This window comes from Platichthys flesus, chromosome 8, assembly GCF_949316205.1.
Source record: "Platichthys flesus chromosome 8, fPlaFle2.1, whole genome shotgun sequence".
Lineage (NCBI taxonomy): Eukaryota > Metazoa > Chordata > Actinopteri > Pleuronectiformes > Pleuronectidae > Platichthys > Platichthys flesus.
In genome coordinates, this window is record NC_084952.1 from 3588922 (window position 1) to 3601486 (window position 12565).

At 42.9% G+C, this 12565-nt stretch overlaps 1 pseudogene; it reads left to right on the top strand.

Moving 5' to 3' along the window:
• Window positions 1-676: 676 nt before the first annotated feature.
• Window positions 677-5775, top strand: LOC133959141 (tripartite motif-containing protein 16-like; annotated as a pseudogene).
• Window positions 5776-12565: the final 6790 nt, after the last annotated feature.

Genomic DNA, 12565 nt, shown 5'->3' on the forward strand with positions numbered 1-12565 from the left:
ACATTTTTAAAGTCTTGATTCCAGTTTTAAACATCAAATGTATGAACAACATACATGTGAGAAGTTTACTGAAATACTGTGTTGATGTCAAATTGTGGTTGTGATGTAAAACAGATTTCATGTTAAGGTTTATTACTATTTATCAGCAAGTTCAGTAAACTCAAAGAATTGTAATGATAACTTATGATGTGAAATCATACTCGTCACCTTTGATTTCACACACTTGCCCTTTCCTGTTAACATTTTATTGCCGTTTTTATGAATCATTTATTCCCCCTTTGTTTCCTTAAATGATGGATACGGGTGCTGGAGAATGTTCCCCTGCACCTTTTAGTCAGATAATCATTTTCTCTGCTCTCCTGTGAGGATTCTTCAGTGGCTTTTCATCTCGTATTTCACTGGTAACTTCTAGATCAATGCATTCTCAGTTTTTCAGTGCCACCTTTTCTTTGTGTGCGTGTTTTTTGTGCTGAGATCGAAATGCTTCCAAAGGTTGTTGATGCAAAAACACAACTGATCCATGAATAAAACAGTCGGGTCCGATCCATACTGAACAAGAAAATGAAGATTGGGCCCCATGTATTCACAGACACAGACACAGACACACACACACACACACACACACACACACACAGAGCGTATAAGCACAAATGCTTGAATAATATATTAAAGGTCAATGATAACTGGACCTGAAGATGTGGCCTGTGATGTCTGCACTGGGAGAAAACTGAAAGCTCTCATGTCCTGTTTGAATTTTGGCCTCTTATTGTGAAAAACACCTCCAGCCTCATCTTCAGTCAGCTCCATTTAAGAAGCACAAGCTGGTGGAGCCCTTGGAGAAGCTCCAGGAGAACATCTGCTCACGTCACGATGAGGTGAGGAAGATGTTCTGTCGCACTTATCAGCAGTGTATCTGTTATCTCTGCACTGTGGATGAACATAAAGACCACGACACAGTGTCAGCTGCAGCAGAAAGGACTGAGAGGCAGAGAGAGCTCGGGCTGAGGAGACAAACCATCCAGCAGAGAGTCCAGGACACAGAGAAAGACGTGAAGCTGCTTCAACAGGAGGAGGAGGCCATCAATGGCTCTGCTGATAAAGCAGTGGAGGACAGCGAGGAGACCTTCACTGAGCTGATCCGTCTGCTGGAGAAAAGAAGCTCTGACGTGAAGCAGCAGATCAGATCCCAGCAGCAAACTGAAGTGAGTCGAGTCAAAGAGCTTCAGGAGAGACTGGAGCTGGAGATCACTGAGCTGAAGAGGAAAGACCATGAACTGAAGCAGCTCTCAGACACAGAGGATCACAACCAGTTTCTACACAACTACCCCTCACTGTCACCACTCAGTGAATCTACACAATCATCCAGCTTCAGGATCCGTCCTCTGAGGATCTTTGAGGACGTGACAGCAGCTGTTTCACAGGTCAGAGGTCGACTACAGGACATTCTGAGTGAGACAGAGACAGAGATTTTACAGATTGTGTCTCAAGTGGATGTTTTACTGCCACAACGAGAACCAGAGACCAGAGCTGACTTCTTAAGATATTCACAGGAAATCACACTGGATCCAAACACAGCAAACAGAGAGCTGTTATTATCTGAGGGAAACAGAAAAGTAACACGGATGAGTAAAGATCAGTCTTATTCTGATCACCCAGACAGATGCACTGGTTATTATCAGGTCCTGAGTAGAGAGAGTCTGACTGGACGTTGTTACTGGGAGGTGGAGGTGGGGGGGAGGAGTTCATGTAGCAGTCACATACAAGAATATCAGAAGAGCAGGAAACTCAGATGAATCTGGATTTATATACAATCATTGTGTTGGAAGAAGTTATAACTTTTATTACAACAGCATCAAGAGCCCAGTGTCAGGTCCTGTGTCCTCCAGATTAGGAGTGTACCTGGATCACCGAGCAGGTGTTCTGTCCTTCTACAGAGTCTCTGACACCATGACTCACATGAAGAATACCATATATTCTTCATATGAATGCCATGTGGATGAAACAAGTGTTCAGGGTCCCATTCGAATGGAACACAGGCATGAAGGAGTTACAGCGAGAGTTTGTGCTTGTAAGTACCAACATTCAGCACTGACACATGCATGTGTTGTACCTGTAATCCAATATTGTTCCTTTTCTACAGTGTGTCACTGTAGCCCACTGTGTTGACCTCTCTGTGTCCATACTGTAACTTGCATTCTCATGCTGTCTGTGTCAGCGGATTTACATTACATTACATTACATTTCATTTAGCTGACGCTTTTATCCAAAGCGACTTACAATAAGTGCATTCAAACCCAGGATGTATCCAGGAGCATGACACAGCTCATGTGTTGTACCAGTACATCTTTATTGATGAGGTGGGACTCAACCTGGTGAAGAGGAGGCGATGGGGCAGAAACGTCATTGGCCAGCGGGCCATTGTGGAGGTCCCCGGCCAGCGTGGTGGGAACATCACAATGTGTGCTACAATGAATCACCATGGGATCTTGCACCGTCATGCCCACCTAGGGGCCTATAACACTGCCCATCTCCTCGTCTTCCTGGATGGGCCTGCATGACCTGCTGGTACCACCTGGCCCGGTAGATGACCCACAGCGGATCGATCACGTCATCTGTGACAATGTGAGCTTCCACCGGGCTGCTCAAGTGAGTGAGTGGTTCCAGGACCACCCACATTTTTCTGTTCTATACCTTCCACCTTATTCACCTTTCCTGAATCCTATTGAGGAATTCTTTTCAGCTTGGAGGTGGAAGGTTTATGAACGGATCCCACAGGACCGGGTCCCACTGCTCCAGGCCATGGAGGAGGCCTGTGGCAACGTGAGTGTCGAGGCCTGTCAGGGCTTCATGCGCCACTCAAGGTGTTTCTTACAACACTGCGTGAACAGGGAGAACATTGCCTGTGATGTGGACGAGGCCCTCTAGCCCGACAGGAACCGGAGGCCTGATGCCTAAATAATTTTTGTGAAGGGGGGGGGGGGGGGCAGTTAAAAGTACTGTACTGTTCTCTGTGTGTACCGAAATAAACCTTTTTTTTATGCATATTTGTGTGCTGTTTTATATTTGTCTATGAAAAAAGTAGGCCTACACTGAGACATTTTGCAAAAAGAGAAATGGCTCATTCTCCAGAGTCACTGTCATTCATATGGTGTGTTCCATTTCGATGATTGTGTTTTCAATTTTGCACTTCAGTGTGCTGTAAATGCTTGGTAGTGTACAAGCAAATGCTTAGTTGTGTGTACTCAATGAATGGTATGTGTGTGTCATTTGAAAATATGTCTGTGTGTACCAAATGAAAAAACACGAGTTCCGAGTTTGTGAACAGGTAAGAGATTTGACGGCAAAGAGTCATCTTGCGAAGGGAGTGTCAGGTTTAGCATTTTGTGAGTGAGGTTTTCAGTTGTCTGTGTGCAGTTTTGAGAAAACCGTTATTGTTTTGAAAAATGTCTGTTTACAATTGTGAAAAACAGAATATACCTTCAGAGGACTCATCATAGGATGGGGTGTAGTCTGAATAACTTAGGACATCCTTGGATGGTTAGGGTTAGGGTTCACGATACACACTCTATACCCCATCCTTTGAAGGAAAGGATTCAGCAAAGGAATGCCGATGAACTCAATTGCTAATGTCATGTGAGATACTCTATCCATTTAAGCTTTTGTCTCTTGGCCTGGTAAATGCTGCTTAATTTCTTTGACTGCCTCATTAGATGAAATATTGTTTGAAAAGACAGAAAAGAGTTAAAAACTAAATAATTATTGTGATAGGCTTTCGGTTTTTCAGAAAACAACAGATTAACAAAATATTGAATATATGACATTTATTCATAATTTCACTCAAAAAGGTTATGATAATACATGAATATTGACATAATAATACAATGTCTGACAATTATGTAACATAAGAGGTATTTCTGTGTTTGACTTTGGTATCCTTGAGTTTCTGGATGGTCTATGATCACACCTTCAGTATACACACCATTCCCCATCCTTTGAAGGAAAGGTTTCAGCAAAGGAATACCGAGGTTATGATAATAGATGAATATCATATACCTTCAGATGACTCATCATAGGATGGGGTATAGTCTGGATTCAGTAAAGGAATGCCATTGATCTCAATTGCTAATGTCAAATGATTTACTCTATCTTTTCTACACAAGTCTGAGCTGAAGAAAATGGACAGGACATTGATCATCGCTACTCTCAAGAGGCAAAAGACCGCGCTGGTCAATAAGAATCATCAACTCATGGCCAAACTGAAGATCGCAGAGGCTCAAATCCCCAATCATTTTATAGGCAATCTCACTGTCACAGATCTGAGTAAGCCTTGGAGCGGGAATTCTGAGAATGTCGTCTGCTCTAAAAGAATCAAGGAGCTGGAGAGCCTTGTAGAAACCTCCGACCTTAAACTCAAGACTCTGAAGGATCAGCTCAGGAGTGAGCAGGTGGAGAAAGAGACCGGCCTTCAAAAAATCAAAGAGCTGAAGAGTCTTGTTGAAGCCACCGAGAAGAAGTTGCTCAACATGGAGGAGGACTTGCAGGAGAATGTTGAGCTCACAGAAAAACTGAAGACCGCAAAGGATCAGATCTACAATCATTTTATAGGCAATCTCACTAGCACAGATCTGTCTAAGCTATGGAGCAGGAATTATGAGGATGTCGTCTGCTCTGAAAGAATCAAGGAGCTGGAGAGCCTTGTAGAAAACTCTGACCTTCAAGTCAACAGTCTGGAGTTTCAGCTCAGGAGTGAGCAGGTGGAGAAAATGACCTGCCTTCAAAAAATCAAAGAGCTGAAGAGTCAGGTTGAAGTCACGGAGAAGAAGTTGCTCAACGTCCAGGAAGACTCACAACTCAAAGTCCAGAGGATGGAGGAGGATATTAAGCTCCTCATCGTGAAGTCTATTAAGCTTCAGGTAAGTGACATCAGCTCAGTTTTATTTGAACAATAACTTGTTGGATGTGAGTTTGTTTCAGATTTAGACATTTGGAGTGAAATAATGAAACACATGTCATCTCTGTCTTTTCAGGAGCTGGCCCTCATGTCAGACAGCGACAAAGCCAGAATAAGGGAGGATGAAAGAAAAGCTCAGAAGAAGCAGGAGAAGCAGGAGAAGACAGAGAAAGAACAAAGAGAGATGGAGCAGAAAGAGAGGGAAAGGCAGGAGAAGATAGTCAAATACAAAAGAGAGAAGGATCTGAAAGAGAGGGAAAAGCAGAAGAAGATCGAAATATACCAAAGAGTGGTGGAGATGAATAACAAGATGATAGAGGAGAGATTAGCGGAAATGGAAAGAGAGATGGAATTGGATGGAGGGAACAAGAAGCAGGAGAAGATAGAGAAAGAGAAAAGAGAGAAGGAGTTAAAAGAAAAGAAGAAGCAGGAGAAGATTGAGAATGAGAAAAAGGAGCAGGAGCTGAAAGAAAAGATGATAGAGGAGAGATTAGCGGAAGAGGAAAGAGAGATGGAGCTGAGAGGGAGCAAGAAGCAGGAGAAGATAGAGAAATACAAAAGAGAGAAGGACCTGAAAGATAAGAAGAAGCAGGAGAAAATAGAGAGAGAGAAAAGAGAGAAGGAGTTAAAAGAAAAGAAGAAGCAGGAGAAGATTGAGAACGAGAAAAAGGAGCAGGAGCTGAAAGAAAAGAAGAAGCAAGAGAAGTTAGAGAACGAGAAAAGAGAGCAGGAGCTAAAAGAAAAGAAGGCCATAGAAAGAGCACTATTTCTTTCCACTATTGTGAGAATGTAAAATTGTAGCTTCTCTTGTGGCCTGTAGGTGAAGAGGATTATGGAAACAGAAACTCTAAACCAAATGAAAGGATTTAATAATAACCTTTTAACTGCTACGGTTTAATCTTGACATTAGAAGGTGTGTGGCACATGGGTGTTTAGTCACCTGTCTTGATTAAGGGTCTGCTAAGAGCTGCTGCCTGTTTTGAAGACTGTGAATTTGAGACAATATGTTGTATACTGGCAGCGGAAAGTAGCAGCGTGACGGAGACGGCTTCTTGTCACTTCCTGGATTCGTTGACAAGAGGCGGGGGACTACAGCTGTGGACCAATAAGGGAGAACCAAATTGATTTAGCCTAGGCTGTGATAATTTTCCATAGCTTATTGTTCAACTTTCATTCCATCTCAATAAACACTTGAATTGGACCAGTCCGGCTCATCTCTTATTTAGGATAAACCAACACGCCTGACACTCTCTTTAGGCTGTGATCTGCAATGAACTGTACTGCAATTGCTTTTTTTTTGTATCAGCACTTGGCCTGTTTTGGTTCACAGGAAAAATGGGAAACTTGAATTAATTTTAAATAAAGGTTAGTCGAAGACAGTCTTTGCCTCGCTATTTTTGGAATTTAAAGTCAAATATGTTTTACTTGGTTGATTGCTTTGGGAGATTGAACTGTGTGCACTAGAGCCATTTAATCCATGTCACATATCCTGCTAGGTATCACAATAAAAGAATAACTGATAATAATACTGTCCTTTCTTCTTTAAACATGCTTCATGGAAACATTACCTTGTGCCAGAAAAGACTGCAAGTCATTAGCAGCGATGAACAATCCTTAATTTGTCGTCACTTTGAACGCAAACTATCAAAAGTTTTTTAGGTTTGATCCCATTATATAAATGTTCACCCATCCAGTCGCCTCATAAACATGGGAGCACCTCCCCATCAATTCAGTGTCTTACAAATGTCTGTAAAGTGCAGTAAAATGTAAAATTTGAACCCTACAGAAACCAGCTTCTGCAGGAGGTGTCAGTCTGACTCAGGTACTCACTGTGTGTCCAAGTGCTGCACAGGAAACTCATGAACACTGGCTGAATCCAACCCAACCATCCTCCATCACGTTTTGACCTCACACAGAACCCGTGTCCACATGTACTGTGCCTGTGTGACTGTGCACATCTGATGACATCAGATGTGCTTCTCGGTTGGTCATTTAGATATAAAAACAAACACAAACAAAATTGGATGTTTTTCATCAAAAAACATTGATTTTATTGACAAAACACCGGCAAATAAGATGAGTTCGGTACTACAACATACAGAAATAATAAATATACAAAACATTTTTAGGACTGCAAAGAAGTACTGAGCGGGCCAGAGCACTTTGAAGCGTTGCATCGTTTTGCGTGAAGAAAAAAATAATGTCTGAGTAAATATTGACACATGGAGCTGTTCAGGCTTGGACTTTGTTCATGAGACAGAAGTTTGGTGGTGAAAGGACAATGCATCGTGGAGTTATGACAACATCGTCCCCTTTGGCGAAGGATGAACTTTCGAATTACCTCAATGTTTACAAGGTTTGAGAAAATGTCCAATTCTGAGAGAAAGAGAGAGAGAGAGAGATGTCACCTTTAAACTTGTTTTAAAGTTGAAGTTGATCTGTGGAAGCCCTGGTACAAGTATATCAAATAAAAAATTTGGAATATGGCCAAAATGGCCACTAAATGCAAAATAGCAGGCTTCCTGTTGCGTTTTTCCAATTGCACTTAGAGGCTTTTTGTGAAGATCAGTCAATGTGAAAACGTTCCAGGGGTCTCGGGGGGGCACCATTGAGACATTTTGCGACGCCCATTGAAAATTCCTCCAGAATACGTACATTTTCAACACTTTCTAACTTTCTGCAAATTTTGGCATTACAATTTCAGTAGGACCTCCCACTGTCAGTGCATGGGCTCTAATAAGATGTTCTGTTGATGTACGTTTATCGGAGTAATTACACTTGTCCCCTTGTTTCACCAAGAATATTCCCCCCCTGTCCTCCTCGTCCCTCATCGACCCTCTGTCTGTCCTGGAGGCTTTATCCCTCTGCTCCTTTCTGCTCCTCTCTGCTCCTATCTCCTCCTCTCTGCTGCTCTATGCTCCTCTCTGCTCCTCTCTGCTCCTCTCTGCTCCTCTCTGCTCCCATCTCCTCCTCTCTGCTCCTTTCTGCTGCTCTATGCTCCTCTCTGCTCCTCTCTTCTCCTCTCTGCTCCTATCTCCTCCTCTCTGCTCCTCTCTGCTGCTCTATTATCCTCTCTGATCCTCTCTGATCCTCTCTCCTCCTCTTTCCTCCTCTCTGCTCCTCTCTCCTCCTCTCTGCTCCTCTCTCCTCCTCTCTGCTCCTCTCTCCTCTTCAGTCCTCCTATCTGCTCTTCTCTGCTCCTCTCTGCTGCTCTATGCTCATCTCTGCTCCTCTCTGATCCTCTCTCCTCCTCTCTCCTCCTCTTTCCTCCTCTCTGTTCCTCTCTCCTCCTCTCTGATCCTCTCTGATCCTCTCTGCTCCTCTCTGCTCCTCTCTCCTCTTCAGTCCTCCTATCTGCTCCTTTCTGCTCCTCTCTCCTCCTCTCTGCTCCTATCTCCTCCTCTCTGCTCCTCTCTGCTGCGCTATGCTCCTCTCTGCTCCTCTCTCCTCCTCTTTCCTCCTCTCTAGTCCTATCTCCTCCTCTCTGTTCCTCTGCTGCTCTATGGTCCTCTCTGCTCATCTATGCTCCCCTCTGCTCCTCTCTGCTCCTCTCTCCTCCTCTCTGCTCCTCTCTCCTCCTCTCTGCTCCTCTCTCCTCTTCAGTCCTCCTCTCCGCTCCTCTCTCCTAAGTGGACCTTGTCACAGCAGAAAGTGGATAGACAAAGACACTTTGCCTCCTTTCATGATTATACACTCAGCGAGCACTTTATTAGGAACACGTGCACCTCTGTGTTCATACCACCACGTGACAGTGCATAAAGTCAAACTGGTTTGGTCGGTATCAGCTTTAAATCATTAATGCTCCAGGTTTTAGATGATCAGATAATTAATATTAATATTTATCTCAAACGTATGTTACTAAAGAACTAATGCGAGCTGTGGGCAGAAATCTGGTTGTTTCTGTTATTTCCCGTCCAGCCTCCATTTCCACTGACTCCAGTTACCTCACTTCTAAAATAAAATGTGCCTTAAGACACCTTTATTGTCCAGCCATAAATTATATATGTATTCATTTATTTAGCATCAGAGTGAATTCAGTCATGATGAAATGAGTGAATTAAGCTCCAAACAGCATGACAAGACAAATCTGTGTCTCTAACAAAGCCCTAAAATCTTGTCCGATGTTCCCTCAGCACCAATCCTGCTCTGAAGTGCACGTCTCCATCTGAACCAAAAACAAAATCCTCAGAAGGAGGTCGAGGAGGAGGTGGAGGAGGAGATCTCTTCAACCTGGAGCAGAGAAAGAACAATTTGAAAGAGGCTTCAAACCTCTTAAGACTCCACATGACAGGGGGTCTATTTTCTCTCAATCTTCCCCACTCCACAGGAAGCAGTGTGCGTGTGTGGCTGTGTGTGTGTGTGTGTGTGGGATTGTGTGAGTTGCAGGTTGAAGTCTGGGTCAGAAGCAGGAGGTGGAGTCACTTCATGTTGTCAGATCCATTGATTAAAAGAGAGAACGTGAGTTTTTTCAATAGCTGAAAGTAGCAGGAAACTCATCTGAGTTAAGTGTGAATGGAACGAGGTCGTAGCACCAAGAGCTAACTCAGTTACACACTTGACTTTATCTTCATCCCACCGTGTCTGATGGTGTTTGTTTGGTAACGGACCAAGAAAGATCCCATCGAAGTTTGATCCAAACAAATGGACGTGTTAAAGATTTTACTTTCACTTTCTTTCGCTGTTTTCCCAGAGAATAATTAATGGATCTTGATCGAGTTGTATGTGCTGATCTAGTTTATAAACCTCCACTCTGCAGCCATAAAGAAAGATGATTACATAAAGATAGATTACTGGATTGTACGGAGACATGGAGGAAACTCTAAATTCTTTCTTTCAAACCAGCGTAATAACGTAAACTTACATCGGGAAATTAAAAAAATGAGGCTTCCTCTGCTCTAGAGATGTCACATGTTTGAGGAACAGGTGACAACGATCACATGTGAGGACACAAAATCATTACACAACCCTGACATCAACGAAATGGTGCGTGTGTGCTTGTGGGTGTGTGTGTGTTGTTGTCACAGTGAACCAAATAAAGAAGTCCCCTGGTCTCTGGAGAGGCATCAGGAGTCTCCTCTCTCCTCTGGCTCTGCCCACTTCAGGTGATGAACCAGACTCAGACTCTTTGTTCTTTCACCTCCGGACAAGAAACATGTTGTGAATCTGTAAACAAGTGTTTTTGCTGCTGTTAAACGCGACTGACACAGGGGAGGAAAAAGGAAACGAAATCCCCGAAAGCATCAAAAACTTACCGAGGATTGTTGTACCGATCATGTCAGAGAGAAAAAAACTAAAAGTAAATATAAATGTGACAGTTAACTTTAATTTCTTTAAACTAATCTAATTTATAACTTGTTTTATAATATGAAGAGTCATAGAAAACTTACATCTCATTAAATCTGCACTTTTAGGTTGAATATAAAAATGTTGCCATCTTCCTTTTGCTTTAATGTTTATTTATTCGTCCCTGTGTTTTTTTGGTGACTTTAAACAGCTGGGCACGACTGTCCTCAGTCACTGTTTGATTTCCGGATGACTCATGTTTACCTGTTAGCGTCCTCCAAGGAAAAGAAAAGATGGCGTCAGTCGTTTCAGCCGCTGTTCAAAGCTCCACCTCCCTCGAGCCCAGCATCCAAAGCGCTGCAGCAGCTGGAGGAGCTGTGACTCATCTTCATCACGAGGAGATGGTCCGATGATGATGATACAGAGCTGCAGATGGAGGAGGTCAGTGAAGATGATGGGTCGACTAAAAGCTGGACTTACATGAGGAGAAAACACTTTCCTCATGTTTTTAAAGGGGACTTGGCTCTCGTTTACCTGACGGGGACCTCTAGTGGTCATGTGATGCAACTTGACCTCTCAGGCGTAGCATCACATCGTGTTTTGTACCTGCGGACACTTTTAAACACGACCACGACTGTACCCAAGTTGTTACAGAGTTTAAACCATGGACTGTTTCTAAAGACAAACGAAATGGGAACCCTCCCCAAAAAGTGAGGCCAACTCATCTTGATTGCCCCCTGGTGGCTGGATGCAGTATAGGTCATAAATCCCACCTCCTCCTCGTTAGCAAATGGGACATGGATGAACAAAAAATGGTAGTAGGAGTTTTTATTACATGGGGCAACTGCAACTTTGAATATGATTCATTTACACAATATTTATAAACACGTCAGGGCCCAGGTCAAAAAATATATGAATTCCTCTTTTATATGTATGTTTGATGAAATGATGTAAAACCACCAACATGTTATGACAAATTCCAGCGGCTCTGCCCTCAGGTCTCCTTTCAGAGCAGCATGGGATCATAACACAATGCAAGAGATGAATATGACATTCTCTGCATTTCTCTGCCACTGAAGACGTTTCTGTCTCCGATGTGAACTCATGGCGGTGAATGGCCAGAGGTTCCCAGCAGTGCATTGTGGGGTGTTTGGGTATGAAGGGCCTTTGTGCCGGGAGCCCGGGGGCAGCGGTGCAAGGCTCTTTTAGGGTTTGATTTATAATTGAAAGCTGTGTTTACATCTGCTCGCCAGCCACCGTGGCACAGAGTGCAGTTCACAGCCCGACGGAGGAGGAACCCAGAAAACTGAAGCCATTAATTTTTTTCTTTTTCTACTTTGAGGAAGGGGCGAGGGGTTGGGTGGTCATGGAGCCCGGTGTTTACATTTGGTTGTACATCATTGTGTACACTGGCGCTGCTCTGAAAAGACAGCGAAGGAAATGTTAAATCACCTCTGACAGCTGAGAAATTGACCACCTCTCGGCTCCAGCACTTTGCATTGTGGGAGATGATGGTGGAAGCTAATGAGCGATCATTAAAGTCGGTCTGCTCGGTGTAATCACAGACACACACCGGCCATTCAACAGCTTGAATGGTGTCAGAAATTCATCATGTCAAAGTGCAGTGCAGCCAATTTGTCTCGAATACAGAGAATGAGTAAATATAAAGATGAAAATAGCTTCATGGGTTAACAGATAAATGCAAAAGTGCAGTTTTTCATTATAGACAATCCTGGTGTATCCTTCACACAAAAGTGGTTCAGGGCAGAATAAAGAAAACGACTTGTTGCTATATGAAAATCCGTTCTTTGTTTAAAAAATCTGATATATGTACGAATGTTAGATCAGAAACCTTCTGTTTTTATTCATAAAAACAACATGAATAGAACTCAGTAGAGCTCATACCTCCCCCGAGGCCCAAACAGTCCCATTATATCCAATCACAGAGCCCCAAACCTCACACACTCATAGATATCAACTCACTAAATATCCCTGATTTTGTTTTTTAAATCAAATATCACATCGTCCTCAGAAGTTCCTGTTTACTGACTTGTGTTTTCCTTCCACCAAGTCTTGTAGGAATCTGTTTGGTTGTTTTTTCTGTAATCTCCCTCAAATAGATTTAAAATAAGGTACAAATTACCACTGAGACCAAGGATTACATCCTGGGCAGTCAGAGGTAATCACTGGTTTCAGTGGTTGGACTGTTGGGCCTAAGCTCTACTGAGTATAAATGTTTCTATCCAAAGTCTTAAATCTTTTGTGTCTTGACGTTAAATGCTGTAATATACTTTCGATCTAATTATCCAATAATATGTTTATACTAACTTG